General features: G+C 39.6%; 1 protein-coding gene across 1 annotated transcript in view; it reads left to right on the forward strand.

The window, feature by feature from the left end:
* The window catches only part of bckdhb (branched chain keto acid dehydrogenase E1 subunit beta), a 49,102-nt gene extending 45,826 nt beyond the window's left edge, over positions 1-3,276 (forward strand). The window contains exon 11 of the mRNA XM_026372433.1: positions 2,395-3,276. The gene's annotated coding sequence lies outside the window, so the exon portion shown is untranslated. The remainder of the gene's footprint in view (positions 1-2,394) is intronic.
* The last annotated feature ends 15,566 nt before the right edge of the window (positions 3,277-18,842 follow it).

The following is an 18,842-nucleotide window of genomic DNA, read 5'->3' on the forward strand; positions in this document are numbered from 1 at the left end:
TTCAGTTGTGAAGACAGAAAATTGGGACTTACTTTCATCAATAACAAAGCCATCATTAGAGAGGAAACCTGACTGCATTTATATTTTAGCTAGCCTACCACTAGACTTTCCAGCCATCACAGACTATTACACATTCAAGGGCACTCTTGCAGACATTATATGATATTTTAAAAAATGGAGCTGAGGGGTTTCTAATTTCCAGCTCACATAGTTTTTATCTTTTGAATGAATTTGGATTGAATTGAGTTACAGAAGATGGTATTGGTGGCTAGCTGTATACATGATAAAACGACACCGAAGAATTTATGGGAACTTTAAAGCATGTGCACTCAACACATTTGCTACTTTGGGGAATTACTGTCGACAATAATGATTTAAGTTTTAGGGAGACATGTAAAATGTTGCCCAGTCAATACCACAACAGAATGTGGTTAGGGTTTTTTTATTTAAAAGGTTAAATATGATTCAGAGTATCATATTTTTTTAGGTTTTATCAAAAACCTATGTTACAAGACAAAGGAGTCAATATCTCATGTGAAAACTATTACTCAAATCTATGTCAACTACATAACTAGTATGTTGTTGAAGTGGCTTTAATAATATGACAGCCCACATATTAAATACAAGATAACAAGATAAGTCAAGATAACCTTACCTTTTTAGTCCCAAGTGTTGGTCAAGTTTAAAAAGCACTCAAGCCGTAATTTCCCATTACACAACCTAATGTTGGCTAGAGGCACGCAATAAAAATTCAGGCAACTGTACCTTAAAGAGGAAATGTACAAAGCCTTAGATGGATTGTTGCTCATTCACTCTGTTGATGACCTAATCGGTTCATTGTTTGACTCAGCACCCCAGTTAGTTTTCAATGCCAGTCATGGCAGTGGCATTAATTAATGGTACATGGAGTGGCAAGTTATAAATTACTGATAAGAAGCAGCCGCATCTGTTCCAATACTCCAGCCAAAGTGAACAGGCTGTGTCACAAAATAAACACATTAAAATTTCAGTATTGCAAAAATAGTTTTGCTTGTGCAGCAGCGATCACAAACTGAAACTGTGGATTTTTATATTGGTGTACAGCTTATGCGATTTGGAAAGCACTGTACAGTGATTGCTTTTCTTAGTAGCCCTGTTTAACTGTTTTTACTGTGCATTTTGTCTGCATCTTGTGCAGTAAACTCTCCATGTTGTATATATCCTTTCACTACAAGCATTCACTGTGCTCAGGGATGTGTTTACTCTGTGTGGTCATGCTTCCCTGACACCAATGTAAAGCTCATGTGTTGTAGGTTTCTGAAGCATCTGTTTTGGGTGCATTCACACCTGCATTTGGAGCTGCTGACCTATAATCAGACCACCCAAGACTCAGTGCCCAGTGTTAACAGGGCATACAGTGCATCCAGAAAGTATTCACTGTGCTTACTTTTTTCCACATTTTGTTATGTTACAGCCTAATTATAAAATGGTTTCATTATTATTCATTATTTTACCCAAATTTCTACAAATAACCCATAATGTCAAAGTGGACCTGTCCACACCTGTCTATATAAAGTTCCACATTAAACGGTGCATGTTATAGCACAAATCAAGCAATGAAGTTCAATGAATTGTCTGTAGACCTCAGAGACAGGATTGAGGCACAGATCTGTGGAAGGCTACAGAAAACTTTCTGTAGCATTGAAGATCTCAAAGAACACAGTCTCCTCCATCCATCTGTAAGTAGAAGATGTTTGGAACCACTAGGACTCTTTCTAGAGTGGCTAAACTGAGCGATCGAGACGAAGGGCCTTAATCAGGGAGGTGACAATCAGAGAGTGGCCAGACGGAAACAACTCCTCAATAAAAGTTTGCCAAAATGCAGCTGAAGGATGAATGCAGCAGACATTCTTGATGAAAACCTGTTCATGGGATTTTTTCTTCTTTTTTTTTTTTTTTACCAAAAAAATCACCTTGACATTATGGGGTATTTATTGTAGAATTTTGAGGAACATAACAAATTTAATCTGTTTTGGAATAAGGCTGTAACATAACAAAATGTGTAAAAAAAATACTGGATGCACTGTACATGCAATGGGTAAGAGTTGTATAACCTCATAGTATCTCATACTGTTGGTTGGATTATTGTGTTTAATTTCATGTATAAGTGTAGAATAACCCATAGAAATGGGACAGTTGGCCTGATGACATCCCCTTTTTAACTAACAATGGCATCTTGAGTTATGGTTATGGTTAATGGTAAGTAATAAAGTACTTGACTGAATCCAACAAGTTTGCATCGTCACTTCTCCATCACCACCTCCATCCAGCTCTGCTCTTCCTTCTCTGCCACCCACCGTGGACAGCCAAGTCCAGTGATTCACTTTAACTTGTTGAACCTCTCTCCTTCTGCAGAGCCAACTTCTGGTAGCCCTGAGCTCTACCTCCACCCTCACCCCAGTACCCCACCCCCACTGGCTCCCCTTTCCTGTTCATTTATCCAGTCGGTGGAGAACAGCCAAGAAAAGACACTTTGTTGACCATCCAATCAGAAGCAGCATCCAGATGGGCTCCATGTCCTTGTGTGTCTTCCAGCAGTGAACAGAGACTGTTACAGTACCTTTTGGATTAGGAAATCACATTCTGTTGTAAGAAAAATAGTGACTTGATCATTAAAAGTTGGTTATGTGGACATAACTTTGCTGTGATTGCATTTGTAATTCACATTACATACTGAAGTGGCCTGAATTTGACCCCACACACCCCCATCTGACTCTGATCTGATAGCTGTGAACAACCCAAATCAGATTTCTTCCTTTTATTTTATTTATTCTCTTTGTCAAAACATACCTGAGCCACTTTTATATGTGGTGTTAGATCTCAGTGTGTGTGACCCGATGAGGAAGTTTCAGATTTGTTGGACATTTATATAGAAGCGTCTGTTCAAGCCAATAGGAGAAATAATATCATAACCAAGCTGTTTTTGTCTGTTGCACAAATGATATTATTATTGTAAGCACATGTCTCATGTGACAGTCAGGTTTGTGCATGCGTGGCAGTTTAGGACCTCACATCAGAGCCGGAAAAATGTCCGCTGCAAAACTGAATGTGAATCATTAACTCAAAAAATTGGAGCCAACAGAAAAAAAGTCAATTGAGCATTAAGACCTGCATAGTCACCATAGACTAACTTTTGATTGAATGTGTCTTTTATTCAGTTTGACATTAACTGACACTCACTGTATTAAAATAATGGATATGGGGGTTTTAAAGGAAGATAAATAAAATCAGAATTGGTGAAAACATTTGGTTTGGTGATTTTTTTTTTATTGCTTCAGTTTGTTGGGAGTTTACTGTAATTCTTGCAGCAGAAAGCGAGAAAACAAGTTACACATCCTGTGGGGTTGCTACTGGACATGGGATTAAGAGAAATATTTATAAGACTAGAAGGATCTGCATTTAATAAATCTCCTGATAAATAATGGGGAATTTTACAGTGTTGGGACATTTTCTACAACTTGCTGAAAACATTAACTACATGTTTTTTTAGCCAGATGTTCGCTTGTCCACATAGAGAAAAACAGAAATGAGCATTTTTCTGTCACAGTAAGTCTTTGAATTTAATATGTAAAATTGTAAAACCATGGAAAAGTCTTAGAAGTTCAGATCATGGCCACAGTTGTAACTTTTGTCCAGCTGTAAAGTTTAATGACCTTTCCACTTGTATCAGTGCTTCCCTAAAACAAAAACAAATAGTTGTCTTCCCTTGTTAAACTACTTATCTATCTCTCCCCATTTTAAATTTCAATAAGAGAGTCATGGAATCAATTAGGGACCCTGCTGGAAGCCTCTGTACTGCTGCATGTGTGTCGGAGAAATTTGCAAACTTGTAAATTTATAAATTTGGATTCTGAAGCTTAGGACAATGTTATAAAAATGTTGGTGATATTTCCAGGTAGACTTTCCTCTTACAACCACTAAAAATTAGCTCAATGTGTCCCCAAAGCATTTCATGAATTTGCATTTAAATATTGGGTACTGCCACCATTTGTCTGATACTTCCTGGCATGCAGACCTCGAGGCAATTGCTGATTCATTAGTCCGCTTCCATGTATCATGCCGTTCATCTCATATAAGAGCGTGTTGGGGCACAGCACCAAGACCAGCGCAGTTTTGAAACCATCTTCTCTTCCCGGTTGCAAACTAAATGGACTTCTTTATTCTTTAATGTATGTTTCCTTAGGTTTTTTCCCCTCAGTGTTCAGTTTACAGTCCTCATGGTCACTTGCTCCCTGCACAGTGAGAGTAATTAACCTGATAATAAAACATTTGCAAAGGAGGCACATAGGACACCACCTAAACCGGATGGCCTCGGGTCTCTGCTTTTAATCTTCACTGTAAGTGCAGAACTCAACCCATCAGCTGAGTTTAGGTGAAAGGTGAGAGGGACTTCAAAGTTTCACTAATAAATGAACAGAGTTAGCAAATTCCTTGACAAAAAGTCAGACCTGAGCACCAGAGAAACACCCCAGTGGTTTTTATGCAACACAGCCATCTGGAAAATCTTCTGATAAAGTCATGAGCATAACTCAGTTAGTACCTTTGGCTGTTTCTTTGTATGATTTGGAAATATTTAAGTATAGCTATAAAGCTGTATGTTGTAGCTCGTTCAACTTCACCATATTTTGGAGCAACTGCTTCTAATATGTCACCTAGTAAACAATTTGTGAAAGTAACGACAACAGCTTTGTGAGCAGCGGAGTAAAAACTGCATCATGATGTTCTTTGGATGTCCAAGTAATACTCTCTGTTGCTAAATAAAAACCAGTTGGCAGCATGTCTTTCAAATTGTGGCTTGTAAAAAATAATACATTTGGAGTGGTTGCGCTAGAACTGAACTGTTGTATTTCATGGTAACATTGACCAGACCATCTCTGCAGTACATACGCAGTCTATCACCACCTACATTTTCACAGGGCAACAGCTGTGAATGCCTTCTTGAATTGGCTCAAATTCGGATACTTGTTGCCCATAACGGCTGAGACTCAGCATGGCATCTATCTTAAAATTTGGGAATTTTGCAGCATTTGAAGTCAGCATTCACAGGCAGATGAGAGCAAAGATTCTTGTTGTTGAGCAAATGTTAAAAAATAACCATATATTGAAAGAATTCCACTGATCGGTGAGTGTCCTGCTGAATCCTCATAAAGTTTCAGATAGGATTCTCTGCACTCTCCACAAGGAACCATGGTCAAAATGTAAAGATAAAATCATGTCTGTCATTTTGGTCTGGGTGAAAGCAGGGCCTTTAACCACAGTGGTGAGGCGGGCCCTCCTTTGGGCGGGGTGGCAAAGATGACCTCTGCTTGGTAGGAAGGCCATAATAGCATCTGTGCTCTTGACAGTGTGTCATTACACACTATATTTACATGAAACGCAAAAACCAGGGGTGGTAGGTCACTACGTAAAGCTACGGGGGGTGAAGATGCTCTGGTGCATGTCGAACCATACAACCAGAGATTACTGAGGATTATAGAACCACTTAGCCTGTAATGTGGCCTGCTGTGCATTTTTAATGGTTGCTAGGGCATGTTTTACAGCATCATTACAAATTCATGGGATTGCTATGATTTGTATTTGTTCAACATGTACTGGATATTTTATCTTCATACTTAATTATAATAGCCTGAGATAGTTTGTCTCATGGTTTAAGTGGAAAATGACGATGGTGAAACCGCGATGTGTGGTGGACAGAGGTCATCAGGTGCTGATTCTATCTGCTTTTTTCTTAGATTCTTGCTATTATTGAATTAGACACTCATCCCTGGGAAACTAAGTCCTTTACACTATTTGGAAAAGCAAAAAAGAACAGAACACCATATGAATATCATTCACAACTTTTATTCATTACACAACAAGCCACAGCCACAGTGGTGTCCCACAGAACCATGACAACTTAAAGGTCTGTGTGTTGACAGCAGTCATTAAGGAAGCTAATAGCTCATTTTAAAAATACCTTGATAGGTTCTCATTTCTCTAAATCACATTTTTAAATGATCAACAATTCCTTTCTAGCATATCCTGACATCTCGTTTCCTGTCAGCGTGTCTGAGGCTGGTTGTCACCTGCCATAATGCCAGGTATAATCTGTGCAAACCACAGTCACAAGATATTGAAAGTTGATATGTTTAGCAAATAGCTGCTTATGTACACATCCATCCCATTATGTTTCTGTGCACCTATTAAATGTAAATCCCAAACAGCTGCCTGCTACTGTATGCCTGACAGTGAGGGTTAAGTTGCGAGCCATACAACTAAACAATGAGTTGCAACTTTCTATGTAATGTGATGCTAAGCTTTTATTGCACTCTGATAAAAGACATTTTAGTTCAGTTCCCTCTATTGTGGTCAATTCTAATAATAATAATAAAAACATTGTGTTCTAAAGGAAAGAAGTTTATTATGTGTTAGCGATACAAATCCTATCCTTAAGGGCACAAATGAAACCTCTTCAAGTCTCCAAATATAATATTGAATATTAAGTCATACCTTCACTATGTGTATTCGGCTATAAAAACACAGACTGCAGTGTTTGCCTATTAGAGTCACAGGGGATAGATGGAGAACACCAGCTGGTTCTGTTCTGTTTATCCGAAGCTTCATTATCCCATCAAACATTTACCTGCAAGCAGTGTTCAACAGATGCACAAGTTCATACATACATAAAGCATGTGCTGTACGTTAGCTGCCAGATGCCACAAGACAGAAAGAGTTCACTGCGCAGCATATTCTGGGTTTTCAAGCTGTGGTTGGATGCCTTTTTAAACCCAAGCGTTAAAAAAAAAAAAAAAAAAAAATAGTCAGGCAAGTGTTTGTTTTTGATTGTGGCTTTCAGGGCTGACAAATGGTTGCTAAGGGAAGAGGGAGGGGGGCATAGACAAAAACACAGGGCGACTGTGTACCAATGACATCTAGTTGGACGCTGACGCTCGCTCGGTCCCATCTGACATGTGTAAGTGGCGCTAATTTGTGTGGCAATGAAATAATTTCCAGCCCTAATTGAAGCAGCACATGTTTGCACCCCGCATGGCAAACAGAGAGCCTGTTACTAAGTCACAGATGACACTTTGTTCCCCACTAAAGAAGGGCAACATTTCTCCAGCTTGGTGAGAGCAACACAATATTGCCTGTGAAAGTTGATACCACACAAATGTCTACCATCTGTCTAGGACTGACTAGGAAGGGAACATGATGTTTGTAAAGCTCCAGCTTGGACTGAACTTTTGTAGACACGAGGAAGCGTCGTAGTTAAGGATGAGATTATGTCATCACTGGCTGCAGCGAAGACACTCAGCTCTGTTTGCACTGGGCTCTTAGGTATAATTAATAAATAATTTGTTCATCCCTTTGGGGGCAGCTGCAATAGATGATGGTACTGCTTTGGGGGTTTCAGTGTCTTGTGCTAAGACATGTCACCCCAAACATTCAAACCCATTGACCCTGACATGATTTGAACACGCAACCTTCTGATCTGGAGTCAGACGCGCTACCGTTGCGCCACAGAGTCACTGGTACACAATCTTGACAGCTTCTGACTACCTGCTTTGGAAAGTCACCTTTTCAAGCACAGCTTCTCACCGTTGGATCACTGGATCCTCTATTTAAATGCATTAGAGCAGGGAGGACGAGCACAGTAGAGCTTAGATGTTCCCAACAGGTTGTCCACGCATTTACCAGACCGTGACTAATCCCCACCTACGCCAGTAGGACTAATGTCGGATACACAGTAATATCCTAGAATATTATCTTAAAAATATGAAAGGTCAAGAATCTTCAGTTTGTCTAGGGACAAGGTTGGATTCCAAAGGACAGCTTCATTTTGAGATCTGCTTCTCAGTTGGCAAGATACGCAGATTCCTTAAGGTCCGACACCAAAGGTCCGTCCATGGTTTCCGCTTGCTCTGTAACGGATGTGCTTCTATTCATTCTACAGTCAGGGGTAATGTTCAGGAAGACATGCACACCACAAAACAGGAAGAAAAACTGCTTTGTTTGTAATATTTGACGGAACATGAACAAAGTCAAAGAAGATGAACAAGAATAGGAGTGGAACACTTGATGAACCAGACGAGCATCCAGTTTGCTCAGTGTGCAGTCAGTTCACATGAGCGTTCCCACACAGACTTGTGTGGCCTCACGCAAGTATGACAGTTTAAGACCTACAGTACACCAGGTCCTTGAGCTTTAGTTAGTTGTAAATTTAACTACTCACAAATGTTGAAAACTAAACCTGCTGGATAGATTCAGCTGAAAAGGATTTGACTTTAATAAGCTGATTCAAAAAAGCATTCAGAAGAAAAATGTCAACATGTTTTAGAAATAGTCTAATGGGCAAAACTGTATGTGGACAGTTAAAAATGGTTGTTTATGGGTTGTTTTCAACTCATTCATCTCGGAGCCTTGGGTTAAGATGCTTTTTTGATAAAACCGCTGAGCAGAGGCAGAGTTGGAATTTTTCAAATTCTATGGTGGCTTTAAATCTGAAGCTGTCACAATCAGTTCTTCCTACATTTTCCCTTCTCCATCCTGTTGGCTACTCCCACTGTTTTTAACAGACGCATGGTGGCTCCAGCACAATATACAGAACAGCGCAGGCATTTTCACTGTTTCTGCTGTGGAGTAAGTGACGAGCAGCACTCACAATCTCAGGCTAAGTGAAATCCCTTTTGAAGCTGAAAGCATAGAAACCTAATCATTAAGGTTAGGTTTCTATTGGGATTTATGGGTCAGGTGTGAAGCACTACTATGCTTTAAGTGTTTACCTGTGGTTTGCATTTATGTGTGTATACAGTTTCGCTGATTGGAGACAGGTTCAACAAACTGTAGGTACAGGAGTGAGGATGTGCATAAACAACTGGATCCACAACGCTTTATTCATCTCCATCCAACACTTTGATGTCCATCTGTGTTAACGGTCCCACAGAGAAGGACAAGTGTAAACCACTCGTATCACTCCTGGTGTTTTGATTTCAGCTTCATGTCCAAGATTTCTATCTATAGATGAACAAAGCCACATCTCTTTCTGCATTCCAGAAGATAAAGTGTTTCCTCAGGGAAGCTGACTCATTTTAGATTGTTTAGCTAATCAGTCCAGACATTATCTACAAAGGGACGCGGAAAGTTTAATATACAGTACGATTAAAACCACAAGTTTTATTTACGATTTTCTTCTGTAAGTCTTGCAGCTGTAGTAGTTTCCGACACAAGTTCAAACTGTAGATTTTTATGAGCAACTGTAACGAGTCCCAGCACTCACTACATAGAATTTATTATACTAACAGTTTGTTCTAATATTAGTGAATCGGTAGCTTGTAATGGCAGCTTTACCAAACCATTAGAACAGCGTGATATCAGCACGACTCTTAGCTTTCGAGTCAAGCTCGTAAATATGCTGTTATGCTTTTAAATGTTTGGTCACATATTACCACGGTTTGAACATGCCAGTCAGGACTTGTGGCATGGCTTCCATCCTCCAGCCTTTGACGCACTCTCCCTTTTCAAAAACACTTGTAGACACAGTGCATTTAATCCGCTCTTGGTTCCCAGATGTGTCAGATGTGCCGTTGAGCGGCGGTGCTGAAGGATCTCAAGGAACGCTATTTTGCAGGGAGGGAAGAGGGAGAGTAATTTGAGGTCAGCGAGGGGGAAATGTGTGAACAGTAAAACATTTCACCTTCCTGGAGGCTGTGTCAGAGCACGTCTCTCTTAGCTGGGAGTGAGGCATAAGTGAGAGGGGTGGTAATGGCAGTTGATGGCAATTGACTGATTCTTGAGATATTGCACTGAAGGAGTAAGTTAATTTATTACTCTTCTGCTCTTACTCGAAGACAAAAATGCAAACCTGACTGCCTGTAGAAAAAAAATGACAAACTACAAGTGCTTTACTGAATATGGTTGTGTTGGTGTATTGTTTTGTGCACTTTTGTGCAGTAGAGACGTCTATATATTCCCTATTATTTGAATTAGAAGACATCCAAATGTTTGCAGTTATTTAAATTTGAAGCGTTCCCAGGGTTTGGAGTTTTACTTTGATGATATGTTAGTTTGGAGATGCAACCGAGTTGAACAAAAATTTTAGACCCCAGACATACTTTGGTATGCTCCTGCTAAGAATGCCTTTAACACACAGCGCCAACTTTCCTCAGAGCTATGTCGTATGATTTTGAATCCAGCACGGGTTTGCGGGGCTACATCCAGCATACAGACAATATTTTCCTCATAATTTATGCATATAATATTTCATAGTACATAATAGCATCAAAATTCTTTCCTCTGTTAGAAAATGTCACAGACAGGAATATTAGAGCACTGCATAAAATATCTCAAAACACATTTCATTTAGTACAGTAAGCCAATTAAGTTTTGTAAGCATTTAAAGCTGCACTGCAATTTCTTTCTTTTATATTATAAATGAATTATGACTTTAAAATGTGAACAGGGTCATTTATACTGACAAACCCAGACAGAACGTTTAGCCTCACATTTATGGGGAATTGCAGCATCTTTTAGCATATTGTTTTGCTTTGCTTTTCAAATCTCACCAGTCTCATTGAACCATATCCAACAGTTGCAGTTAAAAAAAAAAAAAGCTGGGATGAACACACCGTACACCAGCGTCTCACTGACCCCTGTCACTGCTCAGTTCTTTCTTCAACAAAACAATCACATGCACCTTTCCAGCTATATTTGCAATTTTATCCATGAGTTTCTGTCTAAATGTTTATAATTTTCCGTTTGGAAGCTTTGTTTTTGTTTTGGTATATTTAGCCATCCCTCGTTCTGGGCTCGGTGCCCGCTTGACAGACAGTCTCTAATTAGCACAGCAGAAATACATATTTAGAGCTGTGTGGCTTTGGAGACTCTCTTTATTTAAGTCACCAGGGAGAACAATGGAGGAAACAATGGCTGCCTGTAGCAAGCAAGGTCTTCAGCACTGACTCAGTGTAGATCCCTTCGACGTGACAGTCCAGTTCAAATTGAGCTACTGTAAAACAACTCACTCACTGCAGAAGCTTAAAGCTAGTTTATTTTCTCCAGTGACAGGGAGTTGATTGTTGTGCTGCAGGGTTTTACACACTGCATGAATAGCTGTGGTACCATGTCTGGTAAGGATTTAGTTTAAGCAAATGTTTTTTGGCACATTCCGTTGCATAAATAATAATGAATCATAGCTTAAATGATGAATATTGTGGCTGCTTGTAATTAAGACAAGTGTTTGTTCCCCCTAATCACGGGTGACATGGATGATTTAGGGCGTAATAATAGACATTTTGGGAACAAACTGTTTTAATCTCCCTGCGGCAGTGTTGATAAGAGGAAGCTGTGTCTTAATACTGATAGTTGTTTTGCGTGTGTCCTCCATGGAGGCAGGCTCGAGCAGGAAGTGTGGGCGCAGCTGGCAGACATTTCCCTTAGCCTCCCTGCTGAGACTCCTTTAAAAGTGAAACTTGAATCAAAGTCTCCACACACTCTTGTCTGCGGTTCACAAATGAGTAAGCAGTAGAGGAGTCTAATTCTACAGCGCTATAATTTGAGGAATTAATTCCCATCACATTTATAATTTAAATATTTAGGAAATCTGCATAGCAGCCGGGCAGTGACAAATACCTTAGATGGAGTTGCGATTTCTCAGTGAAATTATAGGGCATCAAAATAATAACTCATTTTCACATTTTCAGCATTTTCACGTTGTTGTCCTGAATTTGTTATATTTTTCTGCTCCCATGATATTTTTCCATCCCTCAGCAGACAACGACAAAGCCCACATGCATAGGTGTAAACTGTGATCTGCTCTGATCCCCTTTCAAAGGCACTTACTCACTACAGACACACCCTCTCTCCTCCCGGCTCCCAATACCCAGCCCCTGACCACCCCTACACATACAGCAAATATTTAAGGAAGTAGCAATGAACCCTATGTAATTCACAGCAGTTGGTGCAGAAACCAGTAGTGTTTAAAGTACATTTAACCACTGAAGTGTTTCTGACAATGTGAGCCAGCTGTAGTGATTAGCATTAATACTACTCAAATGAGCTGCACTGTCTCCTAAAATTGTGCTTCTACACGACTACTCATCAAATGCACTTTCATTTAGTAAGTATGATAAATACAAACTGATTATGTTTTGTCTTACCACAATGGGGATATGTTGTTAATTAACAAATAGGAAATTGTAAAGTATCATACATACATTGTAAGTATGTACCATACTTGGTTAATGTTAAGGAATGATGATGGTTTGGCATACCAGAAAACATGTGCAAACAAAATGTGTTCATGCAAAATTGAACCTTAACTAAAATGGTTTTTGTGCCTAAACTAACCTAACTATACCTCGGACTGCGCAGACAAACTTGGGTCTGTAGTGTTGAAGTCGTGCTCTTTGTGCACCTGTAATCAGACCCCAATCACGTCCGTATGACTCTGTTTCTGTAATAACTGTAGGGCTGTATTCACTTAATGTACTGCACTGGAACCTAATCCAGCCACTGATTACGTTTCCTATAAAGCATATTTGCAATTACAGCTTTGTTGCATAGGAACATCATTTTTGAGAGACGGGATTGTAATGAGAACAGCGTATTTGAAATCCTAATTGGAAGATGAGGAATTCCCTGGAACAGGCAAAGCCAACCTCACCCGTTCTAGGTTCTAGGCGTTAGAAAAGCTTGAATATAAAAGCTTGACCAGGAAGCTTAAAACTAGAAAACTTATTTTTATAACAGTACATCAGACTGTGCATTCACCTGCTGCATCAACGTGTGGGACTTGTTTGAACAACCAGAAGTACTATTACCTCATTCTCTGCTTTATTTAAAGTCACGAGTTTGTTAAGTCAATACATTTTCCCTGTTGCCCAGTAGGATTTTTTCTTGAAGTGGAGCCTTTATGTTTATTCACTGTTCGCTATTCAGTTCATTTCCATTCTAAGTATTTGCATTTAATACATGTCATGAATTAAACCCACTGGTTTCATTCCTTTGTGTGCATCTCCTTTTGTCTGACTTTCAGTGTACTCATGTTTGTCTTTGTATTCTTGTGTTTATCCACCCACGCAACAGGATTACTCTCACTGACGGCTGTTTCTCATCTCCACATACCCTGTTTGACACATGGCTAAATACAGCTGATCCAGTCGTGTCTATCTGCTATCTCCTCTGTCCGTTGCTTGACTTCAAACGCACACTGAGGGTATTTCTTTGTTACAGCGTAGTATACATAGCATGCAGCATATTTCAGTCAAAGCAAACAACACCAACATCTCTGCACATGTCTTTTTAAAAATTCAAAGTCCTGCTCGTGTGTATTTGAGGATATGCCTGTGGCTTTTCACTCTTTCTCCCACATATTCATACACATGTACAGTTCTGTACACATAGCAGGGACCAGACACGCACACACTTTTAAAATATATGTTTATATGCACTCTGACTGATAGTTTGACATTGTGGTGACAGGAGTACATTCCCAGCAATATAAAAACTCTGCTTCAGAGAACTTTTATCTCAAAATATTCTATTCATTAAAGCAGGGAAAGAAAAATACAGCTTTCAAATATCCTCAGAACTCAGTCTACACCACCAACTGAGGGGATAATGTGAAAATATTTTCAACATATTGTATGATTTAGTTTTATAGTGCTTTCCCTGACCTCCCCACAGATTTGTCTGTGCCTTCCTCTCCAAGTTTCCTTTAATTGATTCTTGCCACATTCCAGTGATCTGCATGCCAAGTAGCTGGCCTGATTAAAAGTGCAGGTAAGATTCAGGAAATAATCCAGTGCTGTAGAATTTGCAGACGAGCATATAATATCGAGTGCAGTAAAAAGTCATTCTCTAAGACCCACAGTTCAACTTAAAATGCTGGCAAGATGATTAATCTGTGAGGTCACAAATTAAAGACAGAAACAGGGAAATGTGAGACCACAGGTGTCAAATTCATGACTTGTATGATAGATGGACCAAAGTTCTCTCTCAGGGTTAACTGAGGCAGGATTTATCATTATGAAACAATCCTTTATCGCATTCTTAAAATGGCAAATCAATCTTTCCTACGAATGCCGTAATTTCTATAATGAACTCGTTCCGCAAACCCAAATCGTAGGTATGTAAGTTGACACAGAATAACTAGAGGTGAATACAGTTGCAGCAGGTATCCTGACTCACTCGGCAGCATTCACTCCTATTAGTCACTGCGCGGCCTGTGAGACGCGGCATCGCCTTCTGCTTTCATGTCCCACAGGAAGTGTTTCACCCTGAGATCAATTGAAGAACAATATGAAAACAGTATTTCATTTTGATATTTGTTATTTTACTGGATGTCGCTCTGTAGCCCCTGGTTGTTAATTCACAGGTGTTCGGAGATGAACAGCAGCCATTACCACAGCACTGTGTTTGTCTGTGGACTCTGTGGATTGCTCACTCTATTAAATTATTGTGTTTCCTCTTACAAGACCTTGAATAGCACCGTGCTGAGCTAGTGCTTGTATGGTACAGGACATGTCCTAATGTGACCACACCGGTACCATGGGATATGGCTTCAAAGGAATTGGCATTGATGTAATTATACGTCATTTTTTATCCTCCTTTTATCCTTAATTCCCATTTTTGCCATATAAAATATTTACTCAGGTCTGTCATAATCACAGTGGGGCTGTGTGGACACTGACCAATGCACAGCCTGCCATGCCTACCGTACTGTATTTACCGCTGCATGTGTGCCCTATTTAGCTCATCACTTTTCAAGATGGTTGAATGAGCGGAAACTTCACACTATTATACCGTGAGAGGTTTTGGTGTCATCTTGCCTCCTCCATAGAGAAGTGCACTGTATCATTTAGCCCTATTCCCAAGATCACGAAGATTATATCTCCATATATGTAACCATGTGGTGCATCCTTTGTATATTATGCTTGTGCTATGAAGCAAAGAAGCTGGACAGGAAAAAAACCCTTGTTTTAATGTAATGGGTACGATCATGTATGGAGTCAGCAGCCCAACTCAGCGTTATGACAAAACCTCAAGTGCCATACCACCCTGAGTGTTCCTTCTTCCATCCTTGTTGCCCCATCTGATCCAGACGGACAGCTGTGTCTTTACTTTCTCTGTGATTTCAACCTCAGAATTCAACCATAAATTGGGTTCCCATGTGAGGGAAAAACATCCACCCCATGCTGATGTAACCTCTAATTACAAATGATGTTTTTCCATGGATTGTGACCAAAAAATTGCACTGCACACTTTTCAGATGGACAGTATGTGGAACATTAAAGGCAGTCTCTGTTGCCGCAAGATGGATCCCAACCTTCTGCTGGGATTTTCCTGACAAATGCAGCTCCAGTAGATGATATGATTATGATTGCTTATAATTGACTATAGTGTTGCACCAGACACATATTTAATGTTGACCTGCTTTACTGTCTCATCTTCCTCAATACTGTCCTGGACAACAGAGAGAAGTAACAAAACTGAAAGCCATCAACGTTTTCACTGTGAAAACTTTACGTGTTCTGTACATTTTTTGAAAGGGGATTTTTTTTTACAGTTGCAAATAATAAATTCATATACAAAGAAACAAAACCAAAGTAACTGTGAAGTGTGAAAGCTGACAGTCTTAGTAAGCTCTGTTGTATTCAACCTGCCTAACACCAAACCAACTAGTCCTCCAACTGTGACACCCATATAGATTATTTGTCCTCACTCTGTCATACAACCACATTGACCATTTGAAACTGGAAGCTGCTGCCTCGTACAAAGGCACCGAAATGGTGGCTGGTGTTATGCTTATTTTCACCCTAAAAGGTCAAAGGTGCTGGGAAATAAATAAAGAGGTTGGGATTAGATTCATCACATGACTTGCATCATGTTACTGGATTACGACTGTACAAGGCACCGAACATCACGTCACCATAACAGACAGTTGTTTTATACTAAACTCGATTTTCCTATCCTCAGAACATTAAATAATTGAATAAGAAGGCGGTCCTCCTTATTTTATTATGTAAGGACCACATTCCTAATCTGAACCTTTGTCCTGTTCCAACATCACCAGTTACCATTTTCTAACATTTGATTGGTCAGACTTGTTTGTGGCTCTCTTTAAGATTCTCAAATTATATTTTGTGATGATAATGAGACAGTGCTACACTGACCAATTTTAAATAATCGTATTTTTCGCTCATTGCAGCTTTAATGGTCCTAAGAATCCTAGCAGCTGTGGCTCTTACATACTCTTGCATACGACAAGCAGACCTCCTAGTGTATCACATGCCACCGTGCTATGATTCACGCACATAACAAACGTCACAAGGGCGGTAATCTTTGGTTGGTGGTGACGACCTGTGAGGTGCGTGTCTCAGATACAAGCCATTTCTTATTAATTCCTGTCCCTTCACCTTTGATTCCCAGCAGTGCTCTGTTGTTGACTGATGTCGTCAGCGTCATGGATATCTGACGATGTGAGTCATAGGAGCAAGGACATTTAGCCCCTCTGACATGCAAAGATGAGGACTCTGGGTTTAGAGATAATTAGATGCTGTTGTGTTAAAGGCAGAAAAGTGGATTCATACGATTAAAATTAAATGAATTTGATGTTAGAATGTGCTGGAAAGATTGGTCCTTTAACCTAGTGTTCATTGATTAATTGTAGTTTTATACTGAAGAACAAAACAGATTGTGACACTTTTATTCAGTTCTCTGTACTTTTAGTGCAGCTTATTTCTTTTTTATAAGAGGTTACGTGTGCAAACCCCCATTTTTATTAAATGTAATAGACACTAAAATCTGCCATTTGTCAGTTTGCTTGAACTTTTATTTATCTGAAAAAAATACAAAGAAACTATCCTTAGTGTTGTTGATGACCAACTTAATGCAGCACATGCAGAATGAGGCCTGGAGTTGTCCTGGTGAAATATACCACTGACTTCCAGGGAAAACACATTGCTTTGATGGCAGCATCTGTCTCTCTAAAATCTCACGTGCACACTGAGTTATAGCGTTTCAGGTTGCATTTCTGGATGCAGCAACAGACTGTGTTAATATAAGTGACAACGGTTTTCCACTTTAAGGGCTCAAAGGTAGTACACATTATTCAGTAGTTTCTGCCCTTTATGCACACAGATTTCACACATCAAGATTTTAAATCCTATCTCGCACTGAGAAATATGCCTTTTGAACTGATCGACAATTCTCTCACAAAGTTGTGAGTCGTCAAAGACCGAGCTTTTAGGCCCACTTATGATATCCTCGCACCTGACCAATTAACCTACTAATCGTCTGTTCCAATTTATTTCATTAATATTTCCGTGAAACCACAGAAATATCTTTCCAGTATACTTTTGTAATTGTTCAAGTGAATGAACAAATCACAGCTTTTCATTTGCACTACGCTGCATTTTGGGGAGAAGTCCCAGCTTGTCTTTTAGTGGGTTTAAAAATAGTGACTGTAAAATCAGGATTCTGACATTGTTCTGAAGAAAACATACAACTTTCTACTGCACTGTCCACTTGTGATTCATATGCTTTCATATGGTCTTGCTTTAGTCCACATGAATCTCATACTTCACAGCCTCGTGAAACAGTCTTCTAATCCTTTCTCCTCTCTGTTGTTGTGACTCCTTCACCCTGTTCCACAGTAGAAAATGCTTTGGGCTTTTTACAGTACATTCTCGCCTAATGCAGATATACTACATTAAGTGAATAGCAATGATCCCACGGTGTGATGACATTGAGGTCTGTCTATTCAAAGCCTTAAAGCCGATGTCAGACGACACAAACCTTTCAGACCTGTGGTTTAAGTCAGAAGCCCACCTGGTTCATACATGTCTGTCAAATAAAAGAAGGTACTGTAAAAACATAGCCTGAGCACAATTAATGCCAAGACCTTACTCAATTGTAGAAGTATTATGTTTTATTCTTACACCTAATGACCCCCTCTGTGTAATGCCAGCACTTAATCACAAATAATTAACAGTAACAGAAAGCACACCAGTGGCTACAGTCGGGATGAAACATCCAGAGAGTGTGACACACATGTGACAGGGCCGGCATCCAAACAGAAATAATGATCTGCTGGCTCTAGAAGAGGCAATGGAAAACAGCTTGTTCTGGTTAGACGCTGACCAGTGTGTGTGCGTGTGTGTGTGTGTCCCATTGTAGCGCGAGCTGTGACAAGTCAACAGCAGTCACACTATTCACAATATGCACATAAAATAACTCATCTGTCCAGTTAGCGTCTGGCCACCAAAGTGATAAACAAGCTCATAGGAGCAGCAATAAACGCAGAAAAAACAGCAGGAGATGTTATTCATTGACAGTAATGAAGCAGACAACAACAGATCACAGGGAAAAACAGAACACAGGTTTACTTTTGTTACCCGACTCAGCAGTATAGGACGTAAGGATGCATTTGGTGTTTTCTTGAACATTTCACATTCATAACTTAAATAAAAGCACACCAGGCATTTCACCATATGGATCACATATTGTCTGTCTCAAAACATAAAACCTCAATCATATGCTGTTTTGATCCATGATTCATGATCTGTATTCTCACTCAATCATCCACGCGCCGCGATAATGGTTTCAAGAGGTAAAGCGTTTTAAAACCATAACATAAGGCTTTTGTCCTAAAGCACACAAAGACGTGTGTTTTTTTATGCTACAGTATGCATCATTTGTTTCAATTTCACAATTCAGATCAACATTGTTATATTTAGCTGTCAGGAAAAAAGACCATATGTAAGGCTGACGCTGAATCTTCTGAACATTACATCAAAGCTCGAGGTCAAAAGAGCTGCAGGTGC

This window comes from Anabas testudineus, chromosome 16 (assembly GCF_900324465.2).
Source record: "Anabas testudineus chromosome 16, fAnaTes1.2, whole genome shotgun sequence".
Lineage (NCBI taxonomy): Eukaryota > Metazoa > Chordata > Actinopteri > Anabantiformes > Anabantidae > Anabas > Anabas testudineus.